Below are 23,616 nucleotides of genomic sequence, written 5' to 3'. Positions count from 1 at the left end.
TGCCACCCTTTGTGGCTCACCTCCCAAGACCTGCAAAGTTCTCAGCCCTCACAGACTGGTTCAGTTGCCAGATGTCCCTGTCCCTGCACCTCTGCAGATCCTTCCATGCATAGCTCCCCAGATGGGCCCCCAGGCCGGTGGCCATCCCCCAGATCCCATACATGCTATGGCTATGTGGTGGCCAGAACTGTGTCCCCTTAGGCCTGCCAGTGAGCTGGCCATCCCAGAAACCCCTGTGGGCTCATCCATGTCCCCAGCCCCCCAGCCTGGCACAGTGCCCAGGACTCCATCCACAGTCCCCTCTGCCCTTTAGAGGTGGAGGCCCACATGCCCACACAGAGGCTGGGCATTATGCAGACAGCTCATGGCCACCTCCTGTCCAAAGGGCCCCCTGGGTTTCTAGCCTGAGAGCAGCTGACAGCTCCTTAATAAAAGCAGCCGCAGACGCGCCAGAGTGACATCGCACCCGAACGAGAGGACATCAAAGCCTCGTTTTTCTTTTTCCTGTTCAGTGCTGAAAGCATTTACATAAAAGTCCCCACATATCTGTGACAAAGTGCATTTCTTCTTCTGACTGGCCAGCTTTGCCCACTCAGTGCCCGACTCACTTCCCAAGAGTGCAGAGGTCTCAGGGTCACCCAGTGCCTGGGTCATGCAGAACGGACTGGAGGCTGCCTATCGAAAGCATATTATGTCATATCTTTATTCTAACAAGAACAAAAACCTAGCAACACTGGAGGGGTGAAGCGAAGGGAAATACATCTGGTCAAATGGCAAAATCTCTTTGGAGCCTCATCCTGACTGCAGGCAGGAGGATTTCTTTAGGATGGGGGCCATTGGCAAGCACGTCCTTTGTTGACTCCTATATGAGGTGGTGGCACTGAGCTGGTATCCAATGCCACATCAGAGGCTACACTTGAACCCAGATCTTCCCACAAACAAGGCCCAATTCCTGGCTACCAGGTGAGTGCCTTTAGCCTCTTCCACCTTGATCTTGGCATGTGGCCTGTGAGGGCACCAGGTGAAGCTCCAGAGATCTGTTTTTTGTTTTTTGTTTTTTTTTGGGGGGGGGGTCACACCTGGCAGTGCTCAGGGGTTACTCCAGGCTCTCAGTTCAGAAATCGCCCTGGCCAGAGATCTGTTTTTTTGTTTTTTTTTTTGGTTTTTGGTTTTTGGGCCACACCCGGCGGTGCTCAGGGGTTACTCCTGGCTGTCTGCTCAGAAATAGCTCCTGGCAGGCACGGGGGACCATATGGGACACCGGGATTCGAACCAACCACCTTTGGTCCTGGATCGGCTGCTTGCAAGGCAAACACCACTGTGCTATCTCTCCGGGCCCCAGAGATCTGTTTTTAAGGCTACTCTGTGTTCCTGGATTCCTTTAGGGCAAACAATGACCTTCTCTTGGGTCCTCTTTAAAGAAATTCCATATGACTGGGCAGATAGTTCTAAGCATGGAGCCCTTTTTTGCATATGAGGGCCTTGTATTCACTCCCTGGGCAATGACAGTTTCTCCAACACCACCAAGAATGACCCCTGAGCACTGTGTCTCTAGTAGCTCCTGAGCACTGACTGCCAGGTAGGGCTAAAATAGAAATGCCACAGGGGTAAGTCTCACCATCCCATGAGGCAGCCTGCATGTGCAGGGTGTGGAACAGAATGGAACTCAGCTATGGAGGCCATTCTGAGAAGCCCAAATAACTCAAATAACAGGGTGGTCAGACAGTTCCACTGTGTGAGCTGGGCTGATAGAGCTCACACAAACAACTGAGTCCTACACACTAAACAAAGTACATAGACCAGTGCCAGGCCCTACACAGCTCCCTGAGGAAGATCCTCCTTGGTATGTATTGTATGATATAAACATACAGCCTAGGTGCCTGGTCTTGTTCTACAGCACTTGGGTGGGTGGGTGGGTTCTGACATCTTATGAGTCCATGGAAAATGAGACTCTAATGGGAATACTTCTGGGTTCTGAGGCTGAGCAGGTTGAGGGACCAACTCACCCTCTGTCCCCTCCCTATATCTCCAGGCCTGGGTTTCTCTCCATGTCCAGGTACCCTTATTTTAGGCCACAAGAGCATGGCAGCTTCATGGCCAGGCAACAGCTAAAGGAAATGCTATATAACACTACCAAACCAAATATTCCAGAATGTTCATGGCAGGCTGATTCCTAAGATCCCTGAACTGGTAAGGCAGAAAGATGGCTCAAAGGGTTGGAATACTTGCTATGTATCCAGGAGAGGGTTGTCTTGGGAATGGGGTCATGTCTGGTTATGCTCAGGGGTTACTTCTGGCTCTGCACTCAGGAATCATTCCAGCCAGTGCTCAAGGGGTATGGGATGCTGGGGATCAAATCCAGATTGGACACATGCAAAGTAAATGCCTTACCCGCTATACAACCTCTCCAGCTCCCCCCAAAAGGATCCTTTATCTATAAATACCCAGCTGTCCTGCAGAAGAAAAAGAAATAGGGGCTGGAGTAGAGGTACAGTAGGTTGAGCACTTGCCTTGCTTGCAGTTGACCTGGGTTTGATCCCTGGAACCCCATATGGTCCCTTAATCCCACAAAGAATGACCCCTGTGAACAGAGCAAGAAGTGAGCCCAGAGCACAGCTGAGTGTGCTCCCCTTCTCCCACCCCACCCCCAAAAAACAAGAAAGGAAAAAGGAATAGCCAAGTTATGTCCTGGGCACACAAAATAAACAGTACTTGGAGAGACAGACCTTGTGGAAAAGGTGGTCTGTTCCCCTGAGCAGGTGGGGACTCCAACTCTGGCCAATGGAGCTGGGCAAATCACCTCTGCTAAAGGCATGGGGCCTCCAGTGCTGTCCCTCTCATGTGAGCCAGATCACCCATGGACGTGTTTAGTTCACAGTATCCCATCAACTGCTCACCTAGGATTCCTACCCTTCTCTGCTTACAAGTCAACACAAATTTAAGAGATAAAAGAAATGAGATCTCTGAATTAGAAAGATAGTACAGTGAATAGGATACAGCACACATGACTGGCTGTGTTCAAGGGTTCAATCTCAAGCATTCCAATCCCAAATGGTCCCCTCAGCCCAGCAGGAAAAACCTCTTGAACAACACTGGGTATGGCCCCAAACCCCCCAAAACAAGAAAAAGGAAAAAGAAATGAGACCTCAGTCTCCTCTTGTCTGGTGCCTTGTGAAGCTCCTCTGCTTGGGTTAAGTCTAGGGTATGGGCAGCCTGAAGTATGGGCAGTGCCACCAGCTCCACCAGGCACTTCTGACACACACTTTTCATCACTTCTCACTATCCCCGGCTGTGGCGTGAGCGCACAGGGAGTCGGCTTGTCCGTGGGGCCACTTCGATTAATGAAATCTGAGTGAAAGTGACACGTGCCTTCAGGGAAACTGTCATGTGCTCTGCGTCTCTCTGTGACAGCCATTCCAGCTGCTGGTGACTGCAGTGAACACCTTTGCTGCTGTCCTAGACACAGACCTCATGAGGGCACCTCCTTGGTTTGAAGATGTCTGTTAGGCAACACACACACACACACACACACACACACACACACACACACACACACACACGTCTGTTCTGACTAGCACATCGGGCATTCCAGGCTCACTGTGGTCTGGTCTCTGGACAAGATCCCTGGGCTTTGTGAGCAGAACCATTTCTGGCTGTAAAGCCTCTGGATTCCTTGCTGCTGGCAGGCCAGGCTCCCAGCTGTTCAAACAGGTTCGCTTAAGCTTAGGCCTCTGTGCCTCCTCCCAGCCACCCTTGCCCTGCTGCCTCCCAAGCTCATCTGTCCCTTGCTCCCTGAACATCCAGAGCTGTGTAGCGCCTACCTGAGCTTCCTCTTCTGCCGCCAAACAGGAGCGTCTGGTGGGCAGGAACGTTATTATTTACCCCTCACCCCCACACAGGCCTGGCCTCCAACTCCTGGGGCCTTCAGAGAGCCGCTGTTTAACTCACAAGAGCCATACATCCACCTACCCTCCTTACATTTCTTTCTGTGCCCTCATCTGAGAGGGCCCTCCTACTGCTAGGCAAAGTTGGGGGTGAAGGGTACTAGGTAGGTTTCAAGATATGCAAGGAAATATCATTTCCTATTAACCTGTTTCTAACAGTACAAACTTGTGCTGCAGGAAAGAACATCTTTTTTTTTGTTTGTTTGTTTTTTGTTTTTGAGTCACACCCAGTAGCTCAGGGGTTACTCCTGGCTCTATGGCTCAGAAATCGCTCCTGACAGGCTCGGGGGACCAAAGAACATCTTTTGAAGGTGGGGGAGGTAAGGATTGAACTCAGGGCGTCTTACCACACACACACACACACACACACACACACACACACACACACACACACACACACACACACACACACAAACGGCATGTGCTCTACTCCTGAATTATACCCTCTGCCCCTTGGGGAATGAGCATTTTCCCAGAAAGACCTCCACTTGAGGCCACGTGATCCATAATCTGGACTTGAATTCCAGCTCCCAATGCTGCTGGAACCTCCTGGAGCAGCAGTACTAGGGAAGGATGGGGAAACAACTGCTGGGAGGCTGGGGGTGGTGGTGGTGGTGGACCTTGACTCATCCTGTGACCTGAAAGGCACAGCTCTGAGAGAGGCCCAGCTACTGCACTGCCATAGAAAAGCTCCAACAGGATGGGAGACTGGCTCCAGGCCCGGTGCACAGCTAGTGCTCCGGACCAACTCTTCTGCCCCACTGGGGCTCCCTCCATCCCCCCATCCTCCTTTGCTGTCCAGATCCCGGAATCAACAGTCCCCAGACATTTGCATACGCCACTCCCTCCACTCAGTTCACCTCCCATCTCCTTAGCTCCAGACTGCCCCTTCCCAAGGCCCTCCTTAATAGGCTCCCTAAGAGACCACATCACCCTCAGGCTTTCCACTCTAGGAAAACATCTCCCTCCTGCCAGAGATGCTGACCAGATTGTCTGTCACACAGACAGTAGAAGCTCCAAACGTCAAGACCCCATCTCTTGCTGGGTCACGCAACAGACAGGTGGATGCTGCAGTCTAGCCCCAAGCTAGTACAATGCTGAGCTGCGACTGAGGCCAATGCTAGTTTCAGGGTCCTGGCCATCTGCCTTCAGGAACTTCCAGCTCAGTCTCTGGGCCCCTGGGTGCATGAAGTCATCCCCCTTTTCTGTCCTGGGGGAGCCCTCTGCTACTCCCTCAGGCTCCAGCCTCTCTCTCAGCTCTGACCCTGCCTAGGCCCCTCTGTGCCCCTGGCACCTCTCAGGAGGCGATGTCTACACCTTCTCACCTGCCAGTCTTCCCAGCTGTAAATCCAGGCGCCAACAGCACAGAAGCACAGATTGTTCCTCAAACAGCACCACCTTTGTGCTTAGGACCTTGGCACACATGGAGACCATGCATGGAGCACCTGCTCCCTCCTCCTTCTAGCTGGCTCCCTCCCAGGCCCAACTATCTCCCCACCCATCCTCCCTACTCTGACTTCTAGTCCCATCACAATACACTTGGTGCCAGCACAGTGTGAGGCTGGCAGACACAAGCACTGGGGCTGTGATGCCAGAGGTAGAAGCTCATGGTTCAACAGTTAGTCATGAGCCGGGAACCTTACACTAGAAAGGCGCCTGCCACTCTGGCCCCTGAGTACAAGTGAAAAGCCCAGCTGCAAGGGACCACACTTCCAACCCTCAAGACAGTACTGGAGTTATCATCAATTCCAGTCCTATGGAGGTAAGGACTCTAACACAGAGGAGTCAAGGAACTAATCTAAGGTCACACAGATACAGAGTGGAGGAGCTGGGACTGAATCTATTTGACTACAAACACAAATACACAAACTACAAACACCTGGGCTTAGGCCCAGGAGGCTTTGGGGGCTCTCGTTCTGTTAGGCAGCTCTCTTGAGGGCACCCACTGCTGGCCAATCTGTACCACACCTCTGCTAATGGCTCCTTCCAGAAAGAGCCCATTCCCAAATTCTTTGGCTGGGAGGTGGGGGCCTGCTCAGCCTGGCTGAAGGCCAGGACCACGCAGGGCAGCACATCAGGCTATGCCAACATTTGATGACTGAGGAAACCGAGGGTCAAAGAGGTTGAGGAACAGGCTCAAGAACAGAGCTGGGTTTTACCTCTAGCTCTGAGATGCTGCACAGCTCCTGGTGGGTCCCATTTGGCAGGCCTCTGAGAACAGGCAGGGTGGAGGCCCCTGGAAGGTTAAGGAATGGGCCAGGCACTGCCAGCTGCTGCCAGCTTCCAGGAGCTTCCATGAGCTCCCACCAGGCCAAGGGGCACTAGAGTGGGTCAGTGTTTGGGTCCAGTAAGTCTGTGTGACTTTGACCTGAGCTCAATCAGTACCTTCTAGTCAGCAACCTCTGTGCTGAGTGCCAGTGGTGGATGTCTGGACACCCATGGTGTGGACATGTCCAGACCATGGTCTGGACAGTGGCAGCCTCTGCCCTGTAAACACACACTGAATTTATTCTGAGACCCGGTTCCTCTCTGGGCGCCTTGGCTCTGGGTAAACATCACCCCGTAAATGTGAGGACACGGGCAATAATTCCCAATGTGTGAGGTGACAAAAGGGGGTCATCAAAGGGATGTGGAGACGATGCCATCACTTCCGTTTTCAAAGAACAGCTGAACATGGAAAGAATTCTGTCTCAACTGCAGCCCTGCCAGCACTGGGGTCCAGGGAGCACAATTTCCTTAGGATTTGTATCTCTGTGTTGATTTTCCTGCAACAAGCATAGATTATTCAGTGCTGGAGAGGAAACCTGCCAACCAACACCTTCACTTGCCCAACCCAGTCTGTGTCCTGGTTTATGCTCTTCTTTCTAGAGCAAGAGAATGAGAGAGAGAGAGAGAGAGAGAGAGAGAGAGAGAGAGAGAGAGAGAGACAGAGAGAGAGACAGAGAGAGAGAAAGAGTGAGAGAGAGAGTGAGAGTGAGAAAGAGAGAGAGAGAGAGAGCGCAAAAGCAAGAACTCCTCAAACATGGGTGGACCTTCCTCCACCATGAGCCTCGCTGCTCCAGCAACACCCAGATCCTTGCTCACTGTCCTTCCTTTCTAGCATCTGTTCGTTTTGGGCTGGTCCCCAATGAATCAACAAACAACAAGTGGAGAATAGTGGTTTGTGATCGTGGTGGGACCATTCCGCTTCCCGCCAGGGCAGCACCTTCACCTCTACCAGCAGCAGTGATAGAAGTTACCCCAGGGTCCCTGAACCATGGCTCCCCCACATCCCAGCCCCACTTTGTTCCTCCTGCTTAAAGCTTTCCATGGCTCCCCGGGGTCCTGAAACAGAAGCAAATGTGCTCCACCTCCCACGAGTGACATCTGAGCTTCCTCTTCTCGCTCTGTTCCCTTCTCAGTCCCCCTGGGAAATGGGTCAGTCCCCAGCCCAGTGACAAATGTGGGGGGATCTGTATCAGGGCCCTGGGCAATGGCATGGGCACTCACACCCCCATTCTTCAAAATCTGCTGAGGCTCAGGTCCCTGTGAGGCGGCCTGCCGGCTCCCCCTCCCGACAGTGTTAATCAAGCCTCCTCCTTGCACACATCGATTATCGCACTCAATGCAATTAGGTGCTGACGCGCCTGTCTCCTTCCCAACCGGACACAACAAGGACTGGGTCTTTTGTCTTTGTCTCAAATCCCTGGTGCCCAGATACTGCCGGCAGACAAACAGGCACTCGGGCACATGGAGCTGACAGGTGGGTCCGTGGGTAAACAACATCTGCACAGCCCCTTTCAGTTTATGAAGCCTTTTCCAGTGTTCATCCACCCGGCTCTGTGGAGGATTGGCACCCAGGTTGCCCACTCCAGCAGGCCGGGGACCCTTCTCTCTGCCTGCATCCCTGAGACAAAGAGGATACAGGCTCCTCGGCACCTCTGACAGAGATCCCCTAAAGCGGAGCTGACTCCCCTTCAACAGGAAAGCATTGATTTCCCTTGCCCAGGGCTCCCACTGCCCCATGCCCCTCTGCCTCCACTGTCTAGGGAGAGCCTGGTGGGTGCCCAGGTGGCAGCAGGGCTGCCTTGCCAGCTCAGGGCCCACCGCCATCCTGCCCAGAGCTGCACGCTGTGGTGGCTGGCGCGGCAGCTCCACCAGTTAGTCCTGGTAACAGTTGCTATGTAAAACGCTCCGAGGGGGAATTTACTGTCAGCGTTAATAATAGATGAAGGTTTCAGAATTTTTGATGCCTTACGTTCTAAGTCGTTTGATTTATAATGTCTCTGGAAAGGGAGAGGAGAGGGTGGGGCTGAAGGCAGTGGCCCAGAGGGATGAGCTGGGAGTGCCTGCCCTGCCACCTCTGTCCGACAGGGAAACTGAGCCCTGTGGGAGAAGCGAAGGTAGTGGGGCAGCAGCCGGCCAAGACCCTGGAGGGCCAGACCACAGAAGGAGAGACTGAGACGGCCCCGCAGCCCCGCCCGGGGTTGTTTTGATGGATGAGGCTTCTCCTGGCGGCGAGCAGGTGTACCTCAAGTAGTCTCCGGAAGCAGGCCTGATGGGCGCCTGCGGCGGGGCTGTGTGGGGCTGATTACAGGCACTGTGGAGGCAAAATGCAAGCCCCAACTTCCCTTCTGTTGAGCTGCAAGTGGTGGCTGCTGTGGAGTTGGGGAAAGTCCTCGGAGGAGGGCAGGCAGTGGCAGGACAGGAAGCAGGGCTGTTAGTTGGGGTTCTACACCCCCCCATCCTGCCCCCACAAGATAGAGTGGCCTGAGCCAAAATCTAGGCACAGAGACCCTCTCACTAGATTCCATAGGGCCCCAGCGCACACTCTGCATTCATGATGCCTCTTTGCTCTCTGAGCTTCCTGGAGAGTGCTTCTCTCAGCATCCAGCTCCCTTCAACCCTCACCCCTTTTTTCCGAGGCTCAGCTCATGGAATGGGGTGTTCCCTACATTCTCTCCTGCCACTTCTAGCACTGCACCTAAACCTCCCATCCATAATAGGGCACCTTCGCATCAGAGCCAGGTGGGCCGTCTCATTCCATGTCCCCCAAACTCCCATCTTCAGGCCAGAGAAACTGGGCCTAGGACAGGAGCCTCCAAACCATACCCCCACCTCAACAGCTCTGTTGCTCGAAGTCACATGGCCTCCCACATAGGGATGGGAGTGTCAGACCTTGCATCCTTGTGCCTGAACTCATTCAGGGGCTCTCCCTGCACACCCCTCTCCTGCCAGCTCCAAGCTTGGGGAGAGCCTACCTCTCCAGGGCCTCCACTTCCCACCCAGGGAAATAAAGCAGATTATCCTGGACTCTGGTGCCCAGCAGTCAGTCATGCAGTTGGCACCTTGCCCTGCCCACAAACTGTCGGGCTGTGGGTATGCTGTACTCCAGGATGCCTATGGTACACTGGCTGCTCTGAGAAACACCAACATCTCTGTCTCAGCTTTTGGTTTTTTTTTTTTTTTTCCTTTTGTTTGGTAGGTTTATGGACCACATCTGGCAGTGCTCTGGATTGATCACTCCTAGTGGTCTGGGGAACCATTTGGGATACTGGGGATTGAACCTGGGTCAAACGCATTCAAGGCAAGTGCCTTACCCACTCACTGTTCTATCACTTCAGTCCCTCAGTTTGTTTTGTTTTTTGCAGATCCAGGGGTTGAATCAGCTCCCTACATAATGACCAATGGTGGACTTCACTCCACAGGGGTGGTGGGTTCTGGAGGATCTAGTTCTACACTGTGCTAATGGGTAGAGTGGGGAACACCACGACTATACCCAATGGGCAGGGTTTGTGTGCAATTGGGTGTCAGAGCTCCCTGCTGCCTGACTGATGTTTTCAGCATCCACATTCTAGCACCAGGGAGCTGGAGAGATAGATAGTATAGGGGTCAGGGCACTTGCCTTGCATACAGCTTGACCTGAGATTGGTCCCTGGCATCACATATGTTCCCCTGAAAACACCAGGGCTGAACTCTGGGCGCAGAGCCAGAAGCAAGTTCTGAACAGTTGGGTAACCCCCCCCCCAATAAAGCTCCAGTACCAGCTTTACAAACAGGGGTTGTCTGGCCTTGTTCACTGCTGAGCCTTTCAAACCCAGGACAGCCTGCCAGAGTAGGAACCGAACAGGTGCTTGGAGAAGGCTGAGTGGCTCCTGCCCTGTGGGTGTTTATCAGCCTGTCCCAGAAAGCAGACTGCTGGCAAGGGAGCAAAAGTAGGGATGGAAAGGCCTCCTAGCATCCTGCTTTCCTTTTGTTACTCATTAATCCACTAACTTGTCCATATGTGTGACAACAAAGGGTTCCAGGGCACCCCCATGCCAGGTCCTGTGTTGGGCACTTAAGTGTCCCAGGTTCCAGACTGCCCTTAGATGGGGACCCAGAGTACCTCTCTTGAGGGGACCCAGAACACACAATCCCACCAACAGGACATCAAATAACTCCCAGACCCCACACAAGGGGTCGCTCTGATCTGCCAGAGGGAAAGACTGGGTATTATGCAAGGGTTGGGGGGCACTGAGGAATATACCAGTAGACAAGGCAACTGTTCCCAGAGAGCCCGGGGAATCCAGCCTGAATGACAGGGATTTTGAACCTGGGTGCTTTTACATCAAGTAACTGCCCTGTCCTGGGCTTGGGCCTCTTGCCTGGCTGGGAGAGAAGCACTGGCTGTCAGGGACACACCCTGCTCCCAACCATGTTCTCAGGGGTCTATCCTGTAGGAATTGTGTGTATTCACTCATGCTTTCATTCATCTGAGGACCTCCTGAGAGCCTAACCCTGCGGGGGTCATGTTGGGGCTGCTGAGGAGACAGATGAGGAACCCAGAGAGCAGCATGGGAGACACCCTGATTACTCTCCACAGGAGAGAGTATAGGGACAGACCTGCTGAGGGCGCTTTTCTCAGAGCCATAAGGTAACTCCATCCTAGCTAAGGGTGCAGATGCCTTGAGAGTACATGGATAGGCCTAGGCTTGGAAAGATGCAGGGGGGACATCCCCCACTGCTGGCTCAATGAGGAACCCCTGTCAGTGTGGCCCTGAGGAACAGAGAATGAGTCCTGGTAGGGGAATGTAGGAGGCCACAGATCCTTGATGTTGTCAGGGTCCTCCTGGTCCAGCCTGTGGATGGGAAGGATGTGGCTCCTTTGTGGGACTCAAAAAACCTCCAGATGAAGATCACTGCCCCCGTGTCTGCCAGCCTCTGCCTTCCCAGGGCCCTGCCACCCTTCAGTCAGGCGGATCTGGTGGCAGGTGAGTCAGCACAGCTGTCAGGCCTGTGCTGTTCTTATTTGGTTGTGGTGCAGGAGATAAAACCCAGAGCTCGTGTACACAGGCATGCACTTTACTGCTGAGCCACAAGCCCAGCCTTTCGGGGCCTTGAAAGACAGAAAATGCCAATTCACAGCCCTAGTGTACCAGTGCTCAGTCTTACCCTGGTGTCCTCATCCAGCCCCAACCGGGCCTCTCTAGGAATGTCAGGAGATGCCTGACCCACAAAATCAACCACTCATCACTCACCCCAATGATGTATCAGGCCCTGTGTCTAGAACTAGAGCTCAGCTCTGGGGCACTGTTAAGCTGTGGAGAGATGGACCATCAAAAACCTTCCCACCTAGGTATGATGGACAGGAGAGTCAGAGAAGGCTTCATAGAGGTATGCACTGAGGCTGCTGGTGGCACAAGGTATGGGCAAGTAGGCCACACTGTGACTGCACCCTTACGGTTCCTACTCTCTAACGGACTCTAAACGGATAGCTCGCACATCTCCCTAGAGAGCTGCCTCCTTCGACCACTAAACAGGGCCTCCATTTCCTATTGACTAAGTGGACAGTTAATCACACCCACTGGCTATCACCAAGCACCACGCAGCTCTCTGGCCCCACTCTTCTCACTTTACTGAGTGAGGCACCCAGCTGCTTTGACCTTCTTCCTATCCTCACCACTGGATAATAATAACCCAGGACTCTCAAGCACCAGGTAACACGTACTACAAGATGAGGTCTGCCAGTCAGCTAGCAAGTGGTAATGCACATCATTTCTGTAACTTCTTTAATGTCTACAGCCTGAGTTGTCACAGAAAGCAAGAGTAGGAGGTGATATAGGGATATGCCATATGACCTCTGTACAAAACAGGAAAAGACAACTTAGATGTCAGACTGTACAGGTTGGCCAGTAGAGCACAGAACAGAATCCAGCCAGGAACTCTTGCACAATGTACAATTTATACAACGATATATTCAGACCAAGGTACTAAGGAATATCAGTATAAAGGCCCTTTTCCTGCCTTCCCGAGGGCTCAGTCTTTTTGTTTGTTTTGGGGCCATACCCAGCTGTGCTTAACCCTGGTTCTGAGCTCAGGAATCATTCCTGGCAGATTCATTGGAGTGTCAGAGATTGAACTCAGTGAGGCTGTGTGTCAGGCAAGCTCTCCAACCTGCTGTACTATCTCTCCAATCCCAGACTGCTCAGTCTAGATATGAAAATTTCCTGAAAAGGGCTGGAGCGATGGAGCAGCGGTAGGGCATTTGCCTTGCATGTGCCTGACTCAGGACAGACTGCGATTCTATCCCCTGGCGTCCCATGTAGTCCCCCAATCTAGGAGTGATTTCTGAGCACATAGCCAGGAGTAACCCCTGAGTGTCACCGGGGATGGCCCTAAATAAAAAGAATAAAAGTCCTAAAAGCAAATGTTAACATGTGTGCACCAGTACATTTTTCTTTTTTTTTTTTTGGTTTTTGGGCCACACCCGGTGACGCTCAGGGGTTACTCCTGGCTATGCGCTCAGAAGTCGCTCCTGGCTTGGGGGACCATATGGGACGCCGGGGGATCGAACCGCGGTCCGTCTCCTAGGCTAGCGCAGGTAAGGCAGGCACCTTACCTCGAGCGCCACCGCCCGGCCCCACCAGTACATTTTTCAAGGGAGATGCAGTGAGGCCTTTTCTGATTCCCAAAGGGTCCAGAGGTCCCATGGTCCAGTCATGATCTTGGCTCAGGGTCTGGGAAGCAGAGGTAGAAGGACACAACTAACGTCTAGGAAGGGGTCCAAGTGTGTTCAAGGGTGAAAAACATTTAATAATTCATTTCCTTTTTTTTTTTTTTTTTTTTTTTTGGTTTTTGGGTCACACCAGGCAGCACTCACGGGCTACTCCTAGCTCTAGGCTCAGAAATTGCTCCTGGCTGGCTCGGGGGAGCATATGGGATGCTGGGATTCAAACCACCGTCCTTCTGCATGCTAGGCCAACGCTCTACCTCCATGCTATCTCTCCAGCCTTCATTTTTTTTTTTTTTTTGGTTTTTGGGCCACACCCTGTGACGCTCAGGGGTTACTCCTGGCTATGCACTCAGAAGTTGCTCCTGGCTTCTTGGGGGACCATATGGGACGCCGGGGGATCGAACCGTGGTCCGTCCTAGGCTAGCGCAGGCAAGGCAGGCACCTTACCTCCAGCGCCACCGCCCGGCCCCCCAGCCTTCATTTCTTAAAATATGAACTTTTACATCTGAGCTTAAAACTATACAAACTTGAAAAGGGAAAAATTCCTGGTTCCTCTCCAGTAAGAGTTATGATTTGGGGGTGTGTAACTCCACCCTGGATTTAAATGTATCTACCTGAGACCCGCCCATTTCTGGGAGGGGTCTTGGGAACCGGATATTACATGTAACCTTACCTGCAAGACCCCTCCCATTCCGGGGAGTGGTCTCGGAAGGTTATATAAGGCCTTGGGCACCAGGATGTTGCATTAAGCCCTTAGGATGGACTTGGATGGTGGATGGAGGCCTTTGTCCTTAGGCTCAGGACCACGTGGCTCCATCCTCCATTAACCGTCAGGTCATCATCTTCAGGTGGTCACGCGGCAGGAATCAGACTCACTCAGACAGGCATCAGGAAGTATCAGTTTTATTCATACCCTATCCACCACATGTGCGGCCTATATCATAACCAATTAAGCATTTAGTCATTCTTAGCTAGCCCTGCATTTTAACTCCTTTTAGCCATCATCCCTTTGACCTCCATGCTAGCAAAAGACCAAAAGGACCTAATCCCCTGGGTCAAAGGCCTTATATATAACCTTCCAAGACCACTCCCCAGAATGGGAGGGGCCTCTCAGGTAAGGTTCACGTAATATCCGGTTCCCAAGACCCCTCCCAGAAATGGGCGGGTCTCAGGTAGATACACCTAAATCCAGGGTGGAGTTACAGGGGTGGCCTAAATTCAGGAATGTGTGTCTTTGTACAAATTCTAGGGTGTTTTTGTTTTGTTTTTTTGGTTTTTGGGCCACACCCAGCGGTGCTCAGGGGTGACTCCTGGCTGTCTGCTCAGAAATACCTCCTGGCAGGCACGGGGGACCATATGGGACACCGGGATTCGAACCAACCACCTTTGGTCCTGGATCGGCTGCTTGCAAGGCGAACGCTGCTGTGCTATCTCTCCGGGCCCTAGAGTGTTTTATAAAATCTACCAAAGCCCGTGAAGCTTTGATTTTATTACACTGCTATTGGCTTTGCTATATATTAGATTTTTTTCTTCTGGTTTTGGTGAAGAACAAAAAGGAATCATTATTCACATACAGCTGTGGAATCACTCCTTGCGATGCTAGCTCCTTTTTTCCTGCTGGAGGGTGGCACGTAGAGGGGCAGTGGAGACTATTACCCGAGCTGAATACTCAAGGTAGGCAGAGTGATGACCATGTAACCAGGAGTTAGGATTCTGGCTCCAAAGTCCACAGAGAGTCGCCCTCTACAGACTATGCCTGTGGTCCTGCTTTTCTCCTGCAGGCCAGGCCCAGGGCACCTCCCCAGATGGCCAGACAGTGGACCATTCACCAAGTGGGCACACGCAAGGCGAGGCTTCTCTGGTCTGTGGTTCATGGCTCTCCCCATGGCTTGGACTTGGACACAAGCTCTTCTGTAACTGAAAGTGAAGGGCCAGCTCTCTCCCTTTCCTCCCAAGAACCAGCACCCAACACTGGGCCTGCCAAAGAAGTCAGATGAATGAAATCATTCAGGAATATAGATTGAGGGCCTACTGTGTGCTGGGCCACAGACAGGGTCTCACCTTGTTGGCACTCAGTCTGGAATGAGAGGTGGGGATGGACAAATAGCAATACAATTGTAAGGAAAAGAAATGCTCTGTGGAGCAAGACAAAAGGTCTATGCGCAAAGCTTCTTCGGGATGGATGAGGAATTGGTTAGGAAAGGGAATTGGAGTCCTTAGAAGCAAGGAGTGATGTTCAAAGGCCCTGTGGTGGGGAGGCACAGAGGCTTCAGTGTATGGGGTGGTCAGGCCGTAGAAACTGATGGTCGGAGGTAGGTTGAGGATTAGGACATCTCAGTTTCAGACAACTGGGCACCAGGGAAAACTAAAAGGAGATGGAGCCCAAGGTGTGAGGGATCCTTTGTTAGGGGGCCGCCATCAAAGAGCACTCGCTGCGCCCCCAATCAAGCTCCAGAGGCTGCGGCTCGAGAGGCCCCACCTCCTCCACGCCCCCCTTGCCGCCCCGCGCACCCGCCCCGCTCGGCTCCTCCCGGCCCGGGCGCGCGCCCCGAAAGGCGAGCGGTGGCCTCGCCCCGCCGCCCCGCCCACCAGGCCTGTCCCGACGCCTCATCCCGCGGCCGCCCCTCCGCAGCGTGCGAGCCAATCAGGGGCGGCAGCCCAAACTGGGGGGCGACGCCTAGGCGAACACAAAAGGCAGGAAATGCAAGGAGTCTCTCTGCACAGTAACCATAACTACCTGCCAACTCCCACGGCCGCGCGCCCCCGCCGTGGCCCGGCCCTCTGGCAGAGAGGGGCTGGATGGAGGCTTGGGAAACCAGCCCATTTCCTCCCTTAGGGGCGCCGGGGCCCCCACGCACGTGACTTCGAGACCAGGAGCCTTCCCTCCTGGTCTGTGAAATGGGGTCACATCTTGCCCAGGGCTCAACTCGCTCATTAATTTCAACATTTATTGAGTGCCTACTATGTTTAGGACCTCGAGATCCTCCCCTGAACCAGAGAGATTAAAACAAACAATCCTGGGACCCGGGAATAGCTCAAAGGCAGCGCGCTTGTCTTGCAGGCCTGAGGTCCTAAGTACCTTCCCACGTGCGGGGTGCCAGGCCCTTTGGGGTAGCCCATGTGTCTGATCTGCGTAAGCACCATAAGCAATAGCCCAGTGCAGGCAAAAGCTGGGAGGGGGGTGTGCGGGAATGTAAGGGGCAGCGGAGGGGCTGGAGGGATTGGTTGGTGAGTTATACAGGAGATCAGAAAATGACAAAGCTTTGGTGGAAACACAGCTTGGATGGAGTAACGGGGAGATAGATGTTCAGGAGAGGATTTGTAGTTTTATTTTATTGTGTGTGTGTGTGTGTGTGTGGTTTTTGGGTCACACCTGGCAGTGCTAAGGGGTTATTCCTGGCTCCAGGCTCAGAAATTGCGCCTGGCAAGCACGGGGGACCATATGGGACGCCGGGATTCGAACCGATGACCTCCTGCATGAAAGGCAAACGCCTTACCTCCATGCTATCTCTCCGGGATTTGTAGTTTTAAACAGGGTGATGTGGTGATCTGGCAGGCCTCATCAAGGTGTGACTTTTGAGGGGAGACTAAAGGAGAATTAGCTCTGTGTGACGCAGGAACAGGGAGACCAGTATGGATGCAGGAGAGTAAGACCACTGTGCTCACAGCCAAGGGAGCAGGCCGAGTTGGCAGCAAGATCACTGGGGCCACTGCAACAGCCCAGTCAGTGTTTGCTTCTTTCCCTCCTCATCTTCCTTTTCTGCTCTTCTCCTTTCTCGTCTCTTCCGTGCCCCCCTCTCCCTTCTCCAGCACTGGTAAGTAGCACTTGGCCTTGAGGATCTGGAGCCAGGCTGGCTTCCCAATAGTGTGAGCCTCCCCCTCCTACAACTTGAAAAATACCTGCCTTAACTTCAAGGGCCAAGCAAATGTCCCTCCTCCTGAAGGCTCTCACCCCTGACCAACACTCCCCTGCAATTTGAGGGGTTGGGGGAATCTGTCCATTCATGCCTGATAGAAGTGGCAGGAAGCATCTGCTAAAAATGGTAGCAAGAAAGTAACAAGGGACCAGATGACAAAATCTGAGTCAGTGGCCAAGGGTAAGGAGTTGCATGTGTGCCTATCTTTGTACTAGAGAGTCCAGCCCAGATCTGGTGTGGAGGGAGAAAGGGGAAGATACCCCACACCTCTACCTGACAGCCAAGCAGAGAGTGCTAAACTGCTACAGACAAGGGCAAAATGATCCAAAAGACCAGGGGAAAGGGCTGCCAGAAACTAGACTTCAGCCTGTAGAAGGTTCATTTCATCTGGACACTGGCCAGCCTGGTGTTTTTTGTTTTTGGGTCGCACCCGGCAGAGCTCAGGGATTACTCCTGGCTCTACACTCAGAAATCGCTCCTGGCAGGCTCGGGGAACCATATGGGATGCCGGGATTCGAACCACAGTCCTTCTGCATGCAAGACAAATGCCCTACCTCCATTCTATCTCTCCAGCCCCATTATTTTGGTTTTTATTGTCACCCCACACCCCCCTCCCCCAGAGAATAAACCCAGGGCCTCACCCATGCATGTGTTCTACCACATGTTCACACCCCTGGCCAAAGCTTGCCCATCATTTGGATTACATATACATAGCAGTGCAGGGGATCCAATTTAGGTCTCATGCATGCATGGCCCAAACCTCTGGTTTTTGTTTTGTTTTTGAGCTATACCCAGTGGCACTCAAGGGTTACTCCTGGCTCTGTGCTCAGAAATTGCTCCTGGCAGGCTTGGGGGACTATGTGGGATGCTGTGAAACAAACCTGGGTCGGCTGTGTGCAAGGCAAATGGCCATGTGCAAGGCAAATGCCCTATCCGTTGTGCTGTCGCTTGGGCCCCAGGCCCAAGCCTTACTACTGAGCTACATCCTTGGCCTAGCCTTCCTATTTAAATACCCTTGATATAAGGGGTATAGACTGTATATACATGACGTAAGTCATACTGGACAGTGCTGATGTTTCTAGTAAGTATCTAAGAGATGAACTTAAAGGAAGCAGGGTAGCACAAGATGGGTGTAAGTCAACTCTGCCCCTTAACAGGCCACTTGAATGCTGACCTCTTCGCATGCAAATGGGTTCAATAGTAATATCCACCTTGCAGGATGTCGTGGAAAGCTAAATGAGTCAATGTGAAAAAATGTGGCTGGTTGTATGGTCCATGGCAAAAGCTCAGTAAAGACTGGCTCTAGAGTTAGAAAGATGTATCCAGTTTCCCAACTGGGAAAACTGGTATCAATAAAACTGGGGTTCTCATCTTAGAGCCACAGTTGGACTACATTGCCTAGTCTCCCTGCAATTGCTCAGGGTCACGTAACTTAGTTCTAGTCCAGAGGGTGTGAGTTAAAATGTTGTGTCCTTTCATTCATAAGGATGATGAGGAAGTTACAGGAGATGGCAGAGCAATGCTAGTGCATGGAGAAAACAATCGACTTGCCAGAATCTCTGGATACCCTCCTGCGCAAAGAATAAACTTCCATCAGGTTAGGTTTGTCTATTTCTGCAATTAGCCTTACTCTAGCACTTTCCCATTCACTCATTGCTTACTCAAACATTTGTGAGGACCCTTCCATGTTCTCTGCTGGAGATACAGAAGGGGTGAATCCTGTAAACTTTGTGAAGGTTACAGTGTAGTAATAAAGGCCATCCTTAGTAAATTCCCAGGATAAGGATGCTAGAGAGAGGAAGGCTTGTTTGAGTTGAAATCTAAGAGAGGAGGGAGGGGCTGGAGCATTAACTCAGATGACCCAGAACGGACTTGGGTTCAATCCCCGGCATCCCATATGGTCCCCTGAGCCTGCCAGGAGCAATTTCTGAGAACAGAGCCAGGAGTAACCCTTGAATGCTGATGGGTGTGTCCCAAAAACCAAATGAATAAATAAATAAATAAAAGAGGAGAGAGTTCCTCAGAAACAGAGAGATAGTTCAAGGAACTCAAGCATATGCTTTGCATGTGTTCACCCCAAGTTTAATCCTAGCACTACAAGGTTCCCAAGCACTGACAGGAACAATCCCACCGTATCCCATCACCTCCCCCACACACACCAAGAACCAGGAATAACCTCCAAACACTGCTGCTGGTAGGTGTGACTCCAAAACAAAAAAAGCAAAAAAGGAGAAAGCTCCAGGCAATCAGACTATAAAGTGAGAATAGTCCACTTCCTAGGGCCAAGTGCTCTCTCCCCATCCTCTCCCCTTTATTAGCCTGTTTTCTCATCTTTAAAATGAATGTGATAAGTCAAATGGAGAGAGAAAGACACAGAACAGTCTCGCTCATCTATGGGATTTAAGAAAAATAAAAGACATTATTGTAATAATACACAGAGACAATAGAGATGAGGGCTGGAAGGACCGGCCCAAGGTATGAAGCTACCACAAAGAGTGGTGAGTTCAGTTAGAGAAATAACTGCACTGACAACTATCATGATAATGGTAGTGAGTGAAAGAAATAGAATGCTTGTCTCAAATAGAGGCAGGCAGTGGGGTAGGAGGGAAGTAAGTGGTGGTTGTGGGAATATTGCACTGGTGAAGGGGGGTGTCCTTTTTTTAAAGCTGAAATCCAACTACAAACATGTTTGTAATCATGGTGCTTAAATATATTACTTTTAAAAAATAAAATGAATGTGATAAGCTGGATAGTATAGACAGTAGGGTACTTGCCTTGCACAGATCCAAACCAGATTCGATCCCTGGTATTCCATAGGGTCCCCTGAGTACCACCAGGAGCAATTCCTGAGGGCAGAGCCAGGAATAACCCATAAGTATTGCCAGGTGTGACCCAAAAACAAAAAGAAAAATGGAAGGAACTCAAATAACATCTCTCATAGGGCATTTCCTGATCTTGGAGAAGAGACCCTGTAGAGTTCTTTTGGGTCATTTCCAGCATTCCTGACAACAGGCAGAAAGGTTTGTGTGTGTGTCTAAATATCAAGGATTGACTCCAGCCGTGTGTGTGTGTGTGTGTGTGTGTGTGTGTGTGTGTGTGTGTAGGGCTGTCCATGTGTGTGTGTAGGGCTGTCCGTGTCCGTGTGTGTCCGTGTGTGTGTGTGTGTGTGTAGGGCTGTCCATGTGTGTGTGTAGGGCTGTCCGTGTCCGTGTGTGTCCGTGTGTGTGTGTGTGTGTGTGTGTGTGTGTGTGTGTGTGTGTAGGGCTGTCTCTTGGGCTCAGAGGTAGGAATGGAGAGAGAGCTGCTGCTATTAAGGCTCACTGCCTCCCAGGCTAAATATCAAGGATTGACTCCAGCCGGGAGAGCTATTAGGCAGCAGAGGAAGCCAAGCTCTCTGGGGAGGCGGGCAGGCCTGTCCCTGGAGACAGCTCAGCAAGCTGGTGCTAAGAGCAGGAAATCTCCATTGATGGGCAGATGCTGGCCACCATTCAGTCTCTTTCTGGATGGGCAAAGTTGAGTTGGACATTGCAGGATTTGGGGAGTGGTCTGGGGGCTGATGTCTTGGGCACTTCTGATGCTTAATCCCTGCCTGGCTGCTGCAGAAGAAGATGTACAAGCCTCTGAGGTGTGCTTGTTGCTAGGTGCTTAAAAAGGCATAGATAGGCTAGAAAGATAGGGCAGTGGGTAAACAGCTTATTTTATATGCAGCTGACCCACATTTGATCCCTGGCACCACATAGGATTCCTCTGAACCCTGCCAGGAGTGGTCCCTGAGCACAGTACAAGGAGTAACCCCTGAGCACCGTCGGGTGTGACCCTAAACACACACAAGGCACAAACGGGAGAGTTGCCAAAGAAGCTCCACTAGCAGTTAAATTTCCCCGACTGGCAGTTGGACTAGTATTTGTGATGCTAGAGTGAGCATTGGGGGATTACATCTCTCCCACAACTCACAAACCTGTGGCACCTAGTTCTCTTCTGCCAGCATTCTGGCCCCTCTAGCCCTAGTCTCTACAACCCTTCAGCCTGCAGAGTGCCTGCCACCACACACTTCTCCATTCACTCCTTCTTTTGCCACAGTAGACTCAACTCCTCTCTGTTCACATCTGTTTTGTTTGCAGGGAACCTATACCCAGAAGTGCGTAAGGGCTGCTTCAAGTTCTGATGGTATTTGGGGAGGACTATGTGGTACTTGGAATTAAACCTGGGCCTCTCACATGCAAAGCAGCTCAGAACTGAGGGTCATTTTAGGCAGTCCTCAGCTATCCCTGTAGTGCTGAAGATCACCCAAGTGGTGTTCAGGGGATCTAGGGGCCCTTCCTACTCACACTTGGCCAACCAGGCCAGGATTTCAATAAGGGCCAAGGATATGGTACTGCTCAGCAGTATAGAGCTGGAGATTTTCCTGGGACACCCCTTTGGTATTTCAGGGAGCTTCCAGGGGTTCACCCAGTGATGTTGAACTTGGTGGTACCTGTACTGCTAGCGATTCAATAGTAGTTTACCACATGCAAGGCATATGCTTTAACCACTATACTATCTTTCCAACCTTTTTGGGTCGTCTTTTAAGAATCACTAAAATCAGGGGCCAGAGAGATAGCATACAGGTAGGGCGTTGTATGCAGGACAGTGGTTCAAATCCCAGCATCCCATATGGTACCCCGAGCTTGCCAGGAACAATTTAAGAGCATAGAGCCAGGAGTAACCCCTGAGTGCTGGTAGGTATGCCGCCCCCCCAAAAAAAAATCACTTAAATCAAGGAGTTCTAAACCTGGTTAAATAAGTTGTCCAAGCTATCTTCCCCTCTGATCTGTAGCTTATTTACTGAGAACATATGGAAGCTATTTCCTACCTCATAAGGTTTCTGGTGCACATTAAGCACAATGCTTGTGAAAAGAACCTAATGGAAGGGCCAGAGAGATATCACAGTGGTAGGGCATTTGACTTGCATGCAGCTGACCCGTGAGGGATACCGTTCAATTCCCAGCATCCCATATGGTCCCTCAATCTGCCAGGGGCAATTTCTGAGTACAGAGCCAAGAGTTATCCCAGAGCACCGCTGGGTGTGGCCCAAAAAAACCAACCAATCAATCAATTAATAAATAAATAAAGTTAAACAAAAAAGAACCTAATGGAATATGGCATAAAAGTGAGATTTAAAAAGCAGATACTCCCCCTACACCAAATCCAACCAACCTGATACGATTACCTTCTTCAAGAAGCCTTTCCTGATTAATTTCTCCAGCACGAGTTAGGTGCCTTTTTGGTTACTGCTGTGAGAGTTATACCCAGTAGTGCTCAGACACAGGTATTCTCGGGCTTTGTGGTGCTTCGGGGGCCCCAGAGCCACACCAAGAAGTCACTAGAGTCTCACAAGACCTTGCACATATGATGTATGTGCTCTTCCATTTGAGCAGCCATGTCCCTGGCTCCTAGGTGCCTTCCTGTTGGTCTCTTGATGCTGGGCAGCACATGGCATAGATACTCCCTGAGACTGGAAATGACATGCTGGGATATTTGCTCCCTCCCCATAGGCATTAAAATCCATTAAGGCAGGACATTACTAGTAGGCCCTTGGTCACAGGGCCAGGATGAATGAACAAAGGGCACAACTCACAGGCCCCACGTTAGCTTCCTCATTAGTCCCGAGGCTTCAGTCACAAGCTGTGGCCCTGGACTCCTGGATCCGTGATCCTCAGTTTCTGTCGTCAGGACCAGTTTGACATTCAGCTTCATGAAAAGACATCTTCATCTCTTCTCAGATCCATTGTCAAACAGTGGCTGAAGGCCAGGGGGCCAGCCTCGGCTCGGGTTGGCAGAAAAAGGTGATAAAACTCCCAGGCAGGCACAGACGCTTGGGGTAGCCATATGTGTGGATCCACAAGCTGTCATAACTTCTTCTAGAAACCTCAGGAGTTTTTATGCCAAAGGAGCACCACTGACCCCACCCAGCAGAGCCCCTGCTCTGGACTGGAATGCTGTAAGCTAGAGGCTCTGCCGGTTATCTCTTTCCACCCAAAGCTGAGACAGGCAGTTATGGATGTCTTTGATTAATAAGAAATGGGGCAATGAATTAATCATGTAATAAATGCAGTTTGTTTGGCAGCCATATCATTCAACAACATGGTTTGTGTGTGAGAAATAATGAAGGGGTCTTTCAATAAACACATATGGCACTTCGGGTGAGGCCCGGGTTTTTGTCCTCAGAACTCCCATTCTTGGGGGGGAGGCAGCAAGAGCCATGTGCATCGTAAGCATTTGGGGGAGTGCCTGCCTGACCGCAAGTGCACAGAGGGACTAGACAGGCGAGCGGGCTGGGTTGGCAGCAGGTGGCTAGAGATTGAGCAGATAATGGTGGTGGCTGGTCTTAAACCCCTCAGGAGAAGGCTCTGGGTTTAGCCCAGGTCTCACCTCCTGCCCAGTGCCAGGAACAGCCCTGCGGTTCTCCTCAACGGGTCCTGCTGCCTGCCACTTTCTGAAATGAGAGGAATGAACAGATGTTTCCTTGATTCGGGGAAATAACGTCCGCTCCCAGATGGGCTGCTTGTCGGAAGCGCGTCCTCTCCCTCCCTCCCTTTGTGACAAGGGCTTTCTTTCTGGGGAGCAGCTGAGCGGCAGAGGGTAGTGGGAGGGGGCAGTGGCACCTTCTGGGCATCTGTTTGCGAGAACAGCACTCTAGTCCCTGGAGGAGGGTCCAGGAACACAAAGGCCTCTGCTGTGGCTCGCTGCCCTAGGCAGAAAGGTGCTGGTGGCGGATGCCCGACCGGGGAAGGGGACCTGG

At 51.7% G+C, this 23,616-nt stretch overlaps 1 protein-coding gene across 4 annotated transcripts in view; it reads right to left on the bottom strand.

The window, feature by feature from the left end:
• Positions 1-23,616, bottom strand: part of RAI1 (retinoic acid induced 1) — a 93,794-nt gene that overhangs the window by 45,882 nt on the left and 24,296 nt on the right. The window contains exon 1 of one of the 4 annotated variants that reach the window (XR_007497541.1): positions 23,247-23,310. The exons of 1 other annotated variant lie outside the window; for it this stretch is intronic. The gene's annotated coding sequence lies outside the window, so the exon portion shown is untranslated. Of the gene's footprint in view, positions 1-23,246; positions 23,311-23,616 lie in introns of those variants that run through there. 2 more of the 4 variants (XR_007497539.1, XM_049776754.1) reach the window with 2 other exon arrangements.

The sequence above is a fragment of the Suncus etruscus genome, chromosome 7 (assembly GCF_024139225.1).
Source record: "Suncus etruscus isolate mSunEtr1 chromosome 7, mSunEtr1.pri.cur, whole genome shotgun sequence".
NCBI classification, from domain to species: domain Eukaryota; kingdom Metazoa; phylum Chordata; class Mammalia; order Eulipotyphla; family Soricidae; genus Suncus; species Suncus etruscus.
The sequence above is the reverse complement of the archived record's forward strand: the minus strand, read 5'-3'. Positions and strand labels throughout refer to the sequence as shown.